At 46.7% G+C, this 13,394-nt stretch overlaps 1 pseudogene; it reads left to right on the top strand.

Annotated features, from left to right (window-relative positions):
• Positions 1-13,394, top strand: part of LOC121582853 — a 48,477-nt pseudogene that overhangs the window by 13,073 nt on the left and 22,010 nt on the right.

Genomic DNA, 13,394 nt, shown 5'->3' with positions numbered 1-13,394 from the left:
TTGGTTGTCAATATATAATTTATCCACCACTAATGCAACACGTTTCCCTTTTAATCTGTTTTCCTTGAAGATTGGATACAGAACTTTGCGCCTTTCTACAATCTCCCTCGGGAACTGATCATTCATGCCTATTTTTGTGCCAGCAAGTCTTTTTCCCAGGCTCTTCACCATAGCTTTCTCCTTAAAAAACGCAAATTTGGCAACGATTGGGCGCTCATATTTCTGTCCTCTTTTTCCTAAACGATGTACACGTTCGAGTTGGATTTTATCGACAGCCTCGAGTGGGATTTGTAGCGCTGTATGCAGGAAGTCCTTCATAACATTCTCTGTTATTTCTCCCTCCTTTTCCTGAATACCGGTAAGTACTAGATTTTCCCTCATCGATCTAGTTTGGATGTCTAGTAAGGCTGCTTTCAGAAGATTGTTCTCCTTTTTTAGTTCCCTAACGTTCGTTTCTATTTTAGAGACTGTCACTTTTAATTCTTTGGTTTCTTTCTCCATTACCAAAGCTTTTTCGTCACTCATTTGAAGACTCGCTTTCAACTCTTTTACGTCTTTACTGACCAGTTCTAGTATGCCCAATTTGTCATTTATCGACTTCAACAGGTCGCTTTCCACACTTACCATACCTAGTGGTGAAAAGCATATGTCATCCGTATCAGTTGAAGAGTCGCGTTTTCTTTTGGGGATCGGCTCTCTCGCTTATCTTCCGCCATGTTTGGGTGTTGCGTGTTGATGTAATATTTGTCGATATATTTCTCTAGCCTTATGATCTGTTTTATGTTATTATCCAGATTGAATTATATTAACTGCGAATATATGAAATGCTAATATTTAGTCTAACTTATTGATTTTGAATATTATGTTTTTATCTTGAGGTGTTTCGTACCGATTTCTATTCAATACGCCATCTTGTCTACGCCCACTCCCTCTTGTTGTTTGTAAAGTCAAATTAAAATGAAGATTATTGTTGAAATGAATTACACGACTGGTGTAGGTTTTCTCCAGCTGTTGCTGTGCAACACTTGTCTAACAAGTTAGCTATATTTTCAGCTCCAGGCGCTGTTCACCTCCTATTGATTGATTGTTGCAGCTTTACGTTTCAGCACCACAAAATGGTCCGCTGTCTGCTTTATTAGTTGACTGTCTTCCTGCATTCTTTCTCCTTATGAATGAAGGTAAAAATGTAACTTTTGCATTACTTAGGTAGGGTAACTTCCTTCTTGGGACATTGCATTTGGGAGTTTTGCATCTCGGGTCCGATATCTTAAAAATTTTGATTTTGTATTTTTATGAAACAAATATTCATAATTCATTTGGGGGTACAGATAATATTGCTGGCAGGCCAGATTTGGCCCGCGGGCCGCCAGTTGGGGAACCCTACATTAGGTCATTAACTAACCTTGTTTAATAAAAAATTTCCTCTGATGTAAGGAATGTTTCCAAGAGACCATTCCCTTAATGCCAGCAGCATACCACCCTGCATAGCACTGCTGGCTTACCTCTGAAGCTAAGCAGGGTTGGTCCTGGTCAGTCCCTAGATGGGAGACAAGATGCTGATGGAAGTGGTGTTGGAAGGCGAGTAGGGGACACTCTTCCCTCTGGTCTAAGGAGATCCCAATTATCCAGGGCAGTGAGTGGGACATTGCCCTGCGTAGGGTGCTGTCTTTCAGATGGGAAGTTAAATGGGTTTCCTGACTCTCTGTGGTCATTAGAAATCCCATGGCACTTATCATAAGAGTAGTGCCTAAATTCCCAACCTGGCCCCATTCCATCATGGCCACCTAATCATCCTCCTAATTGTACATATTACTTCAACTAGCCGGTGCCCCCGCACATTGACTCTGCACCGGTACCCCCCTGTATATATAGCCTCCCTACTGTTATTTTATTTTACTTCTGCTCTTTTTGTCTCAACACTTTTTTGTTGTTGTTTTATTTTACTTTTACTTTTATTTTTAAATGCACTGTTGGTTAAGGGCTGTAAGTAAGCATTTCACTGTAATGTCTGCACCTGTTGTATTCGGCGCATGTGGCCAATACAATTTGATTTGAATTGGCATATGCACCTCTCCAGCTGATGTGTGGTGAGTGTTCTGGCACAAACATGGTTGTTGTGAATCACCCAGGTGGGTGCCATTCAATGATGGTGGATGAGGTGAGTTTCCCCCTTACTATGTAACGTGCTTTAAGGACCTCAGTTTGGTAGAAAAGCGCTATATACAGTTGAAGTCGGAAGTTTACATACACTTAGGTTGGAGTCATTAAAACTTGTTTTTCAGCCACTCCACACATTTCTTGTTAACAAACTATAGTTTTGGCAAGTTGGTTAGGACATCTACTTTGTGCATGACACAAGTAATCTTTCCAACAATTGTTTACAGACAGATTATTTCACTTATAATTCACTGTATCACAATTCCAGTGGGTCAGAAATGTATATACACTAAGTTGACTGTGCCTTTAAACAGCTTGAAAAATTAAGTTCCTCTTTGCTTGACATCATTTGAAAATCAAAAGAAATCAGCTAAGACCTCAGAAAAATAATTGTAGACCTCCACAAGTCTGGTTCATCCTTGGGAGCAATTTCCAAACGCCTGAAGGTACCACGTTCATCTGTACAAACAATAGTACGCAAGTATAAACCCAATGGGACCACGCAGCCGTCATACCGCTCAGGAAGGAGACACGTTCTGTCTCCTAGAGATGAACGTACTTTGGTGCGAAAAGTGCAAATAAATCCCAGAACAACAGCAAAGGACCTTGTGAAGATGCTGGAGGAAACGGGTACAAAAGTATCTATATCCACAGTAAAACAAGTCCTATAGTGGGGAGAACAAGTATTTGATACACTGCCGATTTTGCAGGTTTTCCTACATACAAAGCACTGTGAGAGACGAAATCTAAAACAAAAATCCAAAAAATCACATTGTATGATTGCATTATTGCATGATATAAGTATTTGATACATCAGAAAAGCAGAACTTAATATTTGTTACAGAAACCTTTGTTTGCAATTACAGAGATCATACGTTTCCTGTAGGTCTTGACCAGGTTTGCACACACTGCAGCAGGGATTTTGGCCCACTCCTCCATACAGACCTTCTCCAGATCCTTCAGGTTTCGGGGCTGTCGCTGGGCAATACGGACTTCCAGCTCCCTCCAAAGATTTTCTATTGGGTTCAGGTCTGGAGACTGGCTAGGCCACTCCAGGACCTTGAGATGCTTCTTACGGAGCCACTCCTTAGTTGCCCTGGATGTGTGTTTCGGGTCGTTGTCATGCTGGAGGACCCAGCCACGACCCATCTTCAATGCTCTTACTGAGGGAAGGAGGTTGTTGGCCAAGATCTCGCGATACATGGCCCCATCCATCCTCCCCTCAATACGGTGCAGTCGTCCTGTCCCCTTTGCAGAAAAGCATCCCCAAAGAATGATGTTTCCACCTCCATGCTTCACGGTTGGGATGGTGTTCTTGGGGTTGTACTCATCCTTCTTCCTCCAAACACGGCGAGTGGAGTTTAGACCAAAAAGCTCTATTTTTGTCTCATCAGACCACATTACCTTCTCCCATTCCTCCTCTGGATCATCCAGATGGTCATTGGCAAACTTCAGACGGGCCTGGACATGCGCTGGCTTGAGCAGGGGGACCTTGCGTGCGCTGCAGGATTTTAATCCATGACGGCGTAGTGTGTTACTAATATTTTCTTTGAGACTGTGGTCCCAGCTCTCTTCAGGTCATTGACCAGGTCCTGCCGTGTAGTTCTGGGCTGATCCCTCACCTTCCTCATGATCATTGATGCCCCACGAGGTGAGATCTTGCATGGAGCCCCAGACCGAGGGTGATTGAACGTCATCTTGAACTTCTTCCATTTTCTAATAATTGCGCCAACAGTTGTTGCCTTCTCACCAAGCTGCTTGCCTATTGTCCTGTAGCCCATCCCAGCCTTGTGCAGGTCTACAATTTGATCCCTGATGTCCTTACACAGCTCTCTGGTCTTGGCCATTGTGGAGAGGTTGGAGTCTGTTTGATTGAGTGTGTGGACAGGTATCTTTTATACAGGTAACGAGTTCAAACAGGTGCAGTTAATACAGGTAATGAGTGGAGAACAGGAGGGCTTCTTAAAGAAAAAGTAACAGGTCTGTGAGAGCCGGAATTCTTACTGGTTGGTAGGTGATCAAATACTTATGTCATGCAATAAAATGCAAATTAATTACTTAAAAATCAGACAGTGATTTTCTGGATTTTTGTTTTAGATTCCGTCTCTCACAGTTGAAGTGGTACCTATGATAAAAATTACAGACCTCTACATGCTTTGTAAGTAGGAAAACCTGCAAAATTGGCAGTATATCAAATACTTGTTCTCCCCACTGTATATCGACATAACCTGAAATGCCGCTCAGCAAGGAAGAATCACTGCTCCAAAACCGCCATAAAAAATCCAGACTACGGTTTGTAACTGCACATGGGGACAAAGATCGTACTTTTTGGAGAAATGTCCTCTGGTCTGATTAAACAAAAATAGAACAGTTTGGCCATAATGACCATCGTTATGTTTGGAGGAAAAAGGGGAATACTTGCAGGCCAAAGAACACCATCCCAACCGTGAAGCACAGGGGTGGTAGCATCATGCTGTGGGGGTGCTTTGCTGCAGGAGGGACTGGTGCACTTCACAAAATAGATGGCATCATGAGGAAGGAAAATGATGTGGATATATTGAAGCAACATCTCAAGACATCAGTCAGGAAGTTAAAGCTTGGTCGCAAATGGGTCTTCCAAATGGACAATGACCCCAAGCATACTTCCAAAGTTGTGGCAAAATGGCTTAAGGACAACAAAGTCAAGGTATTGGAGTGGCCATCACAAAGCCCTGACCTCAATCCTATGGATAATGTGCGAGCAAGGAGGCCTACAAACCTGACTCAGTTACACCAGAATTGGCCAAAATTCACCCAACTTATTGTGGGAAGCTTGTGGAAGGCTACCCAAAACTTTTGACCCAAGTTAAACAATTTAAAGGCAATGCTGCCAAATACTAATTGAGTGTATGTAAACTTCTGACCCACTGGGAATGTGATGAAATAAATAAAAGCTGAAATAAATAATTCTCTCTACTATTATTCTGACATTTCACATTCTTAAAATAAAGTCGTGATCCTAACTGACCTAAAACAGGGAATTTTTACTAGGATTAAATGTCAGGATTTGTGAAAAACTGAGTTTAAATGTATTTGGTTAAGGTGCATGTAAACTTCCGACTTCAACTGTAAATGGTGACCAGCTTTTTATTTAGTTTTGTCATTTTAATTTTTCAGAGGGGGGTTACAGTGACAAAGAAAATCTAATAAATGCATATAAAGATAACCCTGACCAATTCACCCTCTCAGTCCCCATCCACCCGCCCGCATCATCCCTCCCCCATCCCTCCCCATCCAGAAACCATGCTTCCCACCCCGCCATGCACTTCAAAATTAATTTTGTAACTTTGCCCCCAGAAGCATTTGAAGGAGTCAGGCGCAGGAGGGTAAATCACAGAATGCAAAGTTTATTCCGTAGTACAAAGTTAGCGTCAAAAAGTCCAGTGCGCAAAACAGGCGCACTGGAACAAAACAGGCACACAGGGAAAATATACCCCGGCAATACAAAGTACACGTAGCTCAACCGAGCTACTCTCTTCTCACATTCAACATTCACCCACAAGGACAAGGGGGGCAGAGGGAACACTTATACATGTACTAATGAGGGGATATGAACCAGGTGTGTGTAATAGACAAGACAAAACAAATATGGAGCGGCAATGGCTAGAAGGCCAGTGACGACAAACGCTGAAACCTGCCCGAACAAGGAGAGGAGGCAGCTTCGGAGGAAGTCGTGACAGTACCCCCCCTTGACGCGCAGCTCCAGCAGTGCGTCGACACCGGCCTCGGGGACGGCCAAGAGGACGCGGAGCAGGGCGAGCCGGATGGCGACAGTGGAAAACCCGCAACAGGGAGGGATCGAGGATATCCCTCACCGGGACCCAGCACCGTTCCTCCGGACCATACCCCTCCCACACGTGGTACTGAAGGCCGCCCACCCGACGCCTCGAATCCAGGATGGAACGGACGGAGTACGCCAGGACCCCCTCAATGTCCAGAGGAGGCGGAGGGACCTCCCGCACCTCAGACTCCTGGAGCGGACCAGCCAGCACCGGCCTGAGGAGAGACACATGAAACGAGGGATTAATACGATAATCATGGGGGAGTAATAACCTATAGGTAACCTCGTTGATCCTCCTCAGGACTTTGAACGGCCCCACAAACCGCGGGCTCAGCTTCCGGCAGGGCAGGCGGAGGGGCAGATTCTGGGTCGAGAGCCAGACCCGATCACCCGATACGAAGACCAGGGCCTCACTGCGGTGGCGGTCAGCGTTGGCCTTCTGACGACGCACGGCGCATTGGAGGTGGACGTGAGCAGCGTCCCACGTCTCCTCCGCGTTCCGAAACCAGTCATCCACCGCAGGAGCCTCGGTCTGGCTCTGGTGCCACGGTGCCAGAACCGGTTGGTAACCTAAAACACATTGGAATGGCATTAGGTTAGTGGAGGAGTGACGGAGAGAGTTCTGGGCATATTCGGCCCATGGCAAGAACACCGACCACTCCCCCGGCCGGTCCTGGCAGTAGGACCGCAGGAACCTACCCACATCCTGATTTACCTGTTCCACCTGCCCATTAGACTTGGGGTGGAAACCAGAGATCAGGCTGACCGAGACCCCCAGACGTTCCATGAATGCCTTCTAGACCTTGGATGTGTACTGGGGACCCCGGTCAGACACTATATCCTCTGGTACCCCGTAGTGCCGGAAGACGTGTGTAAACAGGGCCTCCGCAGTCTGCAGGGCCGTGGGGAGACCGGGCAGAGGAAGGAGGCGGCAGCCCTTGGAAAAGCGGTCCACAACGACCAGGATGGTGATGTTACCTTGAGAGAGGGGAAGATCGGTAAGGAAATCAATACTCAGGTGAGACCATGGTCGTTGTGGAACTGGTAAAGGCTGTAACGTACCCGCTGGGAGGTGCCTAGGTGCCTTACTCTGGGCGCACACCGAGCAGGAGGATACATACATACACGTCACCCTCACGTCCTTAGCCAAGGTAGGCCACCAGTACTTTCCGGTCAGGCAGTGCACTGTATGACCGATACCTGGGTGACCAGAGGAGGGTGACGTGTGTGCCCAGTAGATCAGACGGTCACATATAAGAGCAGGCACGTACTGCAGTCCAGCTGGACACTGAGGTGGAGATGGCTCTGTGCGTAACGCCTGCTCTATATCCGCGTCCATCGCCAATACTACTGGCGCCACAATGCAGGAGGTCGGGAGTATGGGGGTGTCTCTGGGCCTCTCCTCCGTGTCATACAGCCGTGACAATGCGTCTGCCTTCACGTTCTTCGTACCCGGGATGTATAATAGAGTAAAATCAAACCGGGTGAAGAATAGGGCCCACCTGGCCTGGCGAGGATTCAGCCTCCTCGCTGCCCGGGTGTACTCCATGTTACGGGGGTCAGTCCATACAAGGAAAGGGTGTTTCGCACCTTCGAGCCAGTGCCTCCACACGGTCAGGGCTCGGACAATAGCCAACAGCTCCCGATCACCAACGTCGTAGTTCTGCTCCGCCGGGCTGAGCTTCTTGGAGAAGACACTTTTCTGCCTTGGCACAAAGGTCATTTTCCAACAGTCGGGCCAGCACTTGGCGAACCAGGGACACATGCTCGGCGCGCGTAGTGGAATACACCAGAATGTCATCGAGCTTGGGTGGTGTGCCTACCTCGGACGCATCCACCTGTGATGGATCGGGTTGGGCCAGTACCGACCTGAGGTGAACAGACCCCTCAGGTTACTGAAGGCCCTGTCAGCCTCAGCAGACCAGCGGAGCCGGGACGGCCCACCCTTCAACAGAGATGTAATGGGAGCTGCGACCTTGCCAAAGCCCCGGATAAACCTCCGATAGTAGTTGGCAAAGCCAATAAAGCGATGCACCTCCTTAACCGTGGTTGGAGTCGGCCAATTACGCACGGCTGAAATACGATCTCCCTCCATCTCCACGCCTGAGGTGGTAATGCGGTATCCGAGGAAGGAAACGGACTGCTGGAAAAACAGACACTTTTCTGTCTTGGCATAAATGTCATTTTCCAACAGTCGGGCCAGCACTTTGCAAACCTGGGACACATGCTCGGCGCGCGTAGTGGAATACAGCAGAATGTCATCGATGTAGACCACTACACCGCGACCAAGCATGTCCCAAAACACCTCGTTTACAAAGGACTGGAAGATGGATGGAGCATTCATCAAACCGTAGGGCATCACTAGGTATTCGTAATGCCCCGTGGTTGTGCTGAATGCTGTCTTCCACTCATCCCCCTCTCGGACACGCACCAGGTTGTACGTACTCCGGAGATCTAATTTGGTGAAGAAGTGTGCCCCATGCATTGACTCGATCACTGAAGGAATGAGGGGGAGAGGATAACTAAATCGTATTGTCTCCTTGTTCAGTGATCGATAATCAATGCAAGGGAGCAGACCGCCGTCTTTCTTCTTCACAAAAAAGAAACTCGAGGAGGTGGGCGAAGTGGAGGGACGTATAAACCCCTGGCGCAGGGACTCGGTGACGTATGTTTCCATAGCCTCCGTTTCAGCCTGTGACAGGGGATACACATGACTCCTGGGAGGCACAGCGTCTACCCGGAGGTTTATCGCGCAATCCCCCGCTCGATGAGGTGGTAACTTGGTCGCCTGCGTTTTGGAAAATGAGTGCGCTAACCAAGGAATACCTAATACCACAGGGAAAGCAGGAGACTCAATAATAAAAAAAGGTGACTTGCTCGCAGTGAGTCTCGTGGGTAACCATGGTGACTGGTGCTGTAACTTCCCTAACAAACCTGGACCCTAATGATCGACTGTCAAGTGCTCTGATGGGGAGTGGAATGGATAGGGGAACCAATGAAATGCCTAGACTGTGTGAGAATTCCCTGTCCATAAAGTTCCCAGCTGCGCCTGAATCGACTAGTGCCTTACACTGGGGAACTACAATTTGATCAGGAAAGTGGATGGGTAGGGTACAGTGCACAGCAGAGGTCTCTGAACGAGTGTGGGTGCCCTGCCTGCCGCCTCCAGACCCAAAATAACACTTGCGACATCGTGCTGTGTAATGTCCCTTCGTGCCACCAGAGTGACACTGGCGCTGTCGTCCTCCGCTCTCTCGGATCGCCGCTCCACCCAGCTCCATCAGCTCGTGATACGAGTTGGGCGGGGTTGGAACGGGCAGACCCCCTCCAGGACGTCCTCTGGCCGACAGCAGGTTATCCAAGCGGATGGCCATGTCCTCTGGTTGCGTGAAGGACAACATGGTGTCCCGGCAGCCTAGCTCCCTTCGGACGTCCTCCCGCAGATGGCACCAGAAGTGGTCGATGAGGGCCCACTCATTCCACCCGGACCCAGCTGCTAGAGTCTGGAACTCCAAGGCGAAGTCCTGCGCAGTCCTCGTCCCCTGCTTCAGTTGGACCAGCCGCTCACCCACCTCTCGACCCTCGGGCGGGTGATCGAAGACAGCCCGAAAGAAGCGAGCGAACTCCCCGTAGTTGTCCAACGCAGCTCCTCTTTCGTTCCAGACCGCGTTGGCCCACTCCAGGGCTTTCCCCGAGAGGCAGGAGACGAGGGCGGACACCTTCTCCCGCTCCGATGGGGCCGGGCTGATGCTGGAATAATGGAGCTCTAGTTGGAGGAGGAATCCCTGGCAGAGAGCAGCTGTCCCGTCGAACTCCCGTGGTCGGGATATATGGATCCCTTTGGGTGCTGGGGTGTGGGTGGCTGGATCCGGTCGCCCAGCTGGTCTCAACAGATCGGGTTCTCTCCTCTCCAGGCATTGGACGACCTGGAGAACCCGATTCATCACTTCTCCCAAGCTGGCTAGCATCGTCGAATGCTCCTGGACCCGTGCCACGACTCCAGGCATGCGCTCCTCTCCCGCTGACTCAATAGCGGGTGGGTGATTCTGTGAGAGGTGATTTGAAGGAGTCAGGCCCAGGAGGGTAAATCACAGAATACACCTACGTTCCAGAGTTTATTCTGTAGTATAACGTTACGCTGGATAGCGCACTGGAACAAAACAGGCACACAGGGAAAATATACCCCGGCAATACAAAGTACATGTAGCTCAACCGAGCTACTCTCTCCTCACATTCAACATTCACCCACAAGGACAAGGGGGGCAGAGGGAACACTTATAAATGTACTAATGAGGGGATATGAACCAGGTGTGGGTAATAGACAAGACAAAACAAATGGAATGATGAGATTGGTGGAGCGGCAGTGGCTAGAAGGCCGGTGACGACGAACGCCGAAGCCTGCCCGAACAAGGAGAGGAGGCAGCTTCGGAGGAAGTCGTGACAGTTATAGATCTGTCATTCTCATTGAAAGCAAGTCTAAGAAGCGGTAGATCTGTTCTATTTTTATGCTTCCCGTTCTTAAGTTAAGTTTTTGCTTCTTCTACTTTCTGTTTTGTACACCAGCTTCAATCAGCTGAAAATACAATATTTGTGGTTATTGAAAATATATTTCACAGTGGTTTAGATGGTGCAATGATTCTCTACACTATACTTGCTTGTTTTGTCACATAAACTGAAATTAGGCGAAACTATTAGAACTTTTGCAACCAGGAAATGGCGGAGCGATTTCTGCATAGTGCAGCTTTAAAGTTTGGTACGGATAGGCCTCCTATGTCTTTCCCAATTTTGTAAATGTAATAATTTTATCCGGGATCGTTTACCTTGCCATAAACATTTTTAAACCGCACAATTAATTTTATCATTTGGGTTCCTGGATCCTTTCACAGCATTATAAGGCTGCGTTGAGACAATTACAGTTGAAGTCGGAAGTTTACATACACCTTAACCAAATAAATTTAACTCAGTTTTTCACAATTCCTGACATTTAATCCTAGTAAAAATTCCCTGTTTTAGGTCAGTTAGGATCACCACTTTATTTTAAGAATGTGAAATGTCAGACTAATAGTAGAGAGTGATTTATTTCAGCTTTTATTTATTTCATCACATTCCCAGTGGGTCAGAAGTTTACATACACTCAATTAGTATTTGGCAGCATTGCCTTTAAATTGTTTAACTTGGGTCAAATGTTTCGGGTAGCCTTCCACAAGCTTCCTACAATAAGTTGGGTGAATTTTGGCCCATTTTTCTTGATGGAGCTGGTGTAACTGAGTCAGGTTTGTAGGCCTCCTTGCTCGCACACGCTTTTTAAGTTCTGCCCACAAATGTTCTATAGGATTGAGGTCAGGGCTTTGTGATGGCCACTCCAATACCTTGACTTTGTTGTCCTTAAGCCATTTTGCCACAACTTTGGAAGTATGCTTGGGGTCATTGTCCATTTGGAAGACCCATTTGCGACCAAGCTTTAACTTCCTGACTGATGTCTTGAGATGTTGCTTCAATATATCCACATCATTTTCCTTCCTCATGATGCCATCTATTTTGTGAAGTGCACCAGTCCCTCCTGCAGCAAAGCACCCCCACAGCATGATGCTGCCACCCGCGTGCTTCACGGTTGGGATGGTGTTCTTCGGCTTGCAAGACCCCCCTTTTTCCTCCAAACATAACGATGGTCATTATGGCCAAACTGTTCTATTTTTGTTTTATCAGACCAGAGGACATTTCTCCAAAAAGTACGATCTTTGTCTCCATGTGCAGTTGCAAACCGTAGTCTGGCTTTTTTTATGGCAGTTTTGGAGCAGTGGCTTCTTCCTTGCTGAGCGGCCTTTCAGATTATGTTGATATAGGACTCGTTTTACTGTGGATATAGATACTTTTGTACCTGTTTCCTCCAGCATCTTCACAAGGTCCTTTGCTGTTGTTCTGGGATTGATTTGAACTTTTCTCACCAAATTACGTTCATCTCTAGGAGACAGAACGCGTCTCCTTCCTGAGCGGTATGACAGCTGCATGGTCCCATGGTGTTTATACTTGTGTACTATTGTTTGTACAGATGAACGTGGTACCTTCAGGCGTTTGGAAATTGCTCCCAAGGATGAATCAGACTTGTGGAGGTCTACACATTCTTTTCTGAGGTCTTGGCAGATTTCTTTAGATTTTCCCATGATGTCAAGCAAAGAGGCACTGAGTTTGAAGGTAGGCCTTGAAATACATCCACAGGTACACCTCCAATTGACTCAAATGATGTCAATTAGCCTATCAGAAGCTTCTAAAGCCATGACATCATTTTCTGGAATTTGTATGTAAACGTCTGACCCACAGGAATTGTGATACAGTGAATTATAAGTGAAATAATCTGTCTGTAAACAATGTTGGAAAAATGACTTGTGTCATGCACAAAGTAGATGTCCTAACCGACTTGCCAAAACTATAGTTTGTTAACAAGAAATTTGTGCAGTGGTTGAAAAACGAGTTTTAATGACTCCAACCTAAGTGTATGTAAACTTCTGACTTCAACTGTACTTATCAATGACCCAAGCCCAGCTCAGTTAATCCCTACCATTGGTTCGCAGAGTCATCATAATGCTTCAGCAAATGTACATTATACAAGGTTGCATTGGTAGACACAATGTAAGTAACCTAATTTATGTCCCTCTATCTGCCCTAAATGCCTCTGCTGATCCTACAGCTATTGTATGCAGCAATCATGTGCCTATGAACCAGATTTATGCTGTTAGCACGGAGGCGGTGTGCACTAGGAGGAAGTCCACTGTGTGCAGGTCACCCTGCACTAACATAAATACCATGATAATATCTACTTCTGCTAAGCTTCCCAGTAAAGCAATGAAAACAAGCAAGCATCCCAGAAAAGTGCTCAAAATAGCCCACGTTAACATATGTAGCTTAAGAAACAAGGTTCATTAAATTAATAACTTGCTAGTAACAGATTACATTCATATTCAGACTATCTCTGAAACTCACTTAGACAATACATTTGATAATACAGTGGTAGCAATACAAGGTTATAACATTTACAGAAAAGACAGAAATGCCAGTGGTGGAGGTGTTGCTGTTTATATTCAGAACCATATTCCTGTAAAGATTAGAGAGGATCTCATAAATACTGTTGAAGTAATATGGCTACAGGTTAATCTGCCTCACCTAAAGCCCATTCTTGTGGGAAGCTGCTATAGACCACCAAGTGCTAACAGTCAGTATCTGGATAATGTGTGAAATGCTTGATAATGTATGTGATATCAACAGAGAGGCATATTTTCTGGGTGATTTAAATATTGACTGGCTTTCATCAAGCTGCCCACTCAAGAAAAAGCTTCAAACTGTAACCAGTGCCAGCAACCTGGTTCAGGTTATCAGTCAACCTACCAGGGTAGATACAAACAGCATAGGAATGAAATAATCA

Source organism: Coregonus clupeaformis, chromosome 15 (genome assembly GCF_020615455.1).
Source record: "Coregonus clupeaformis isolate EN_2021a chromosome 15, ASM2061545v1, whole genome shotgun sequence".
Taxonomy (NCBI): domain Eukaryota; kingdom Metazoa; phylum Chordata; class Actinopteri; order Salmoniformes; family Salmonidae; genus Coregonus; species Coregonus clupeaformis.
Note: the sequence above shows the minus strand (reverse complement) of the source record. Positions and strands in the feature narration are given on the sequence as shown.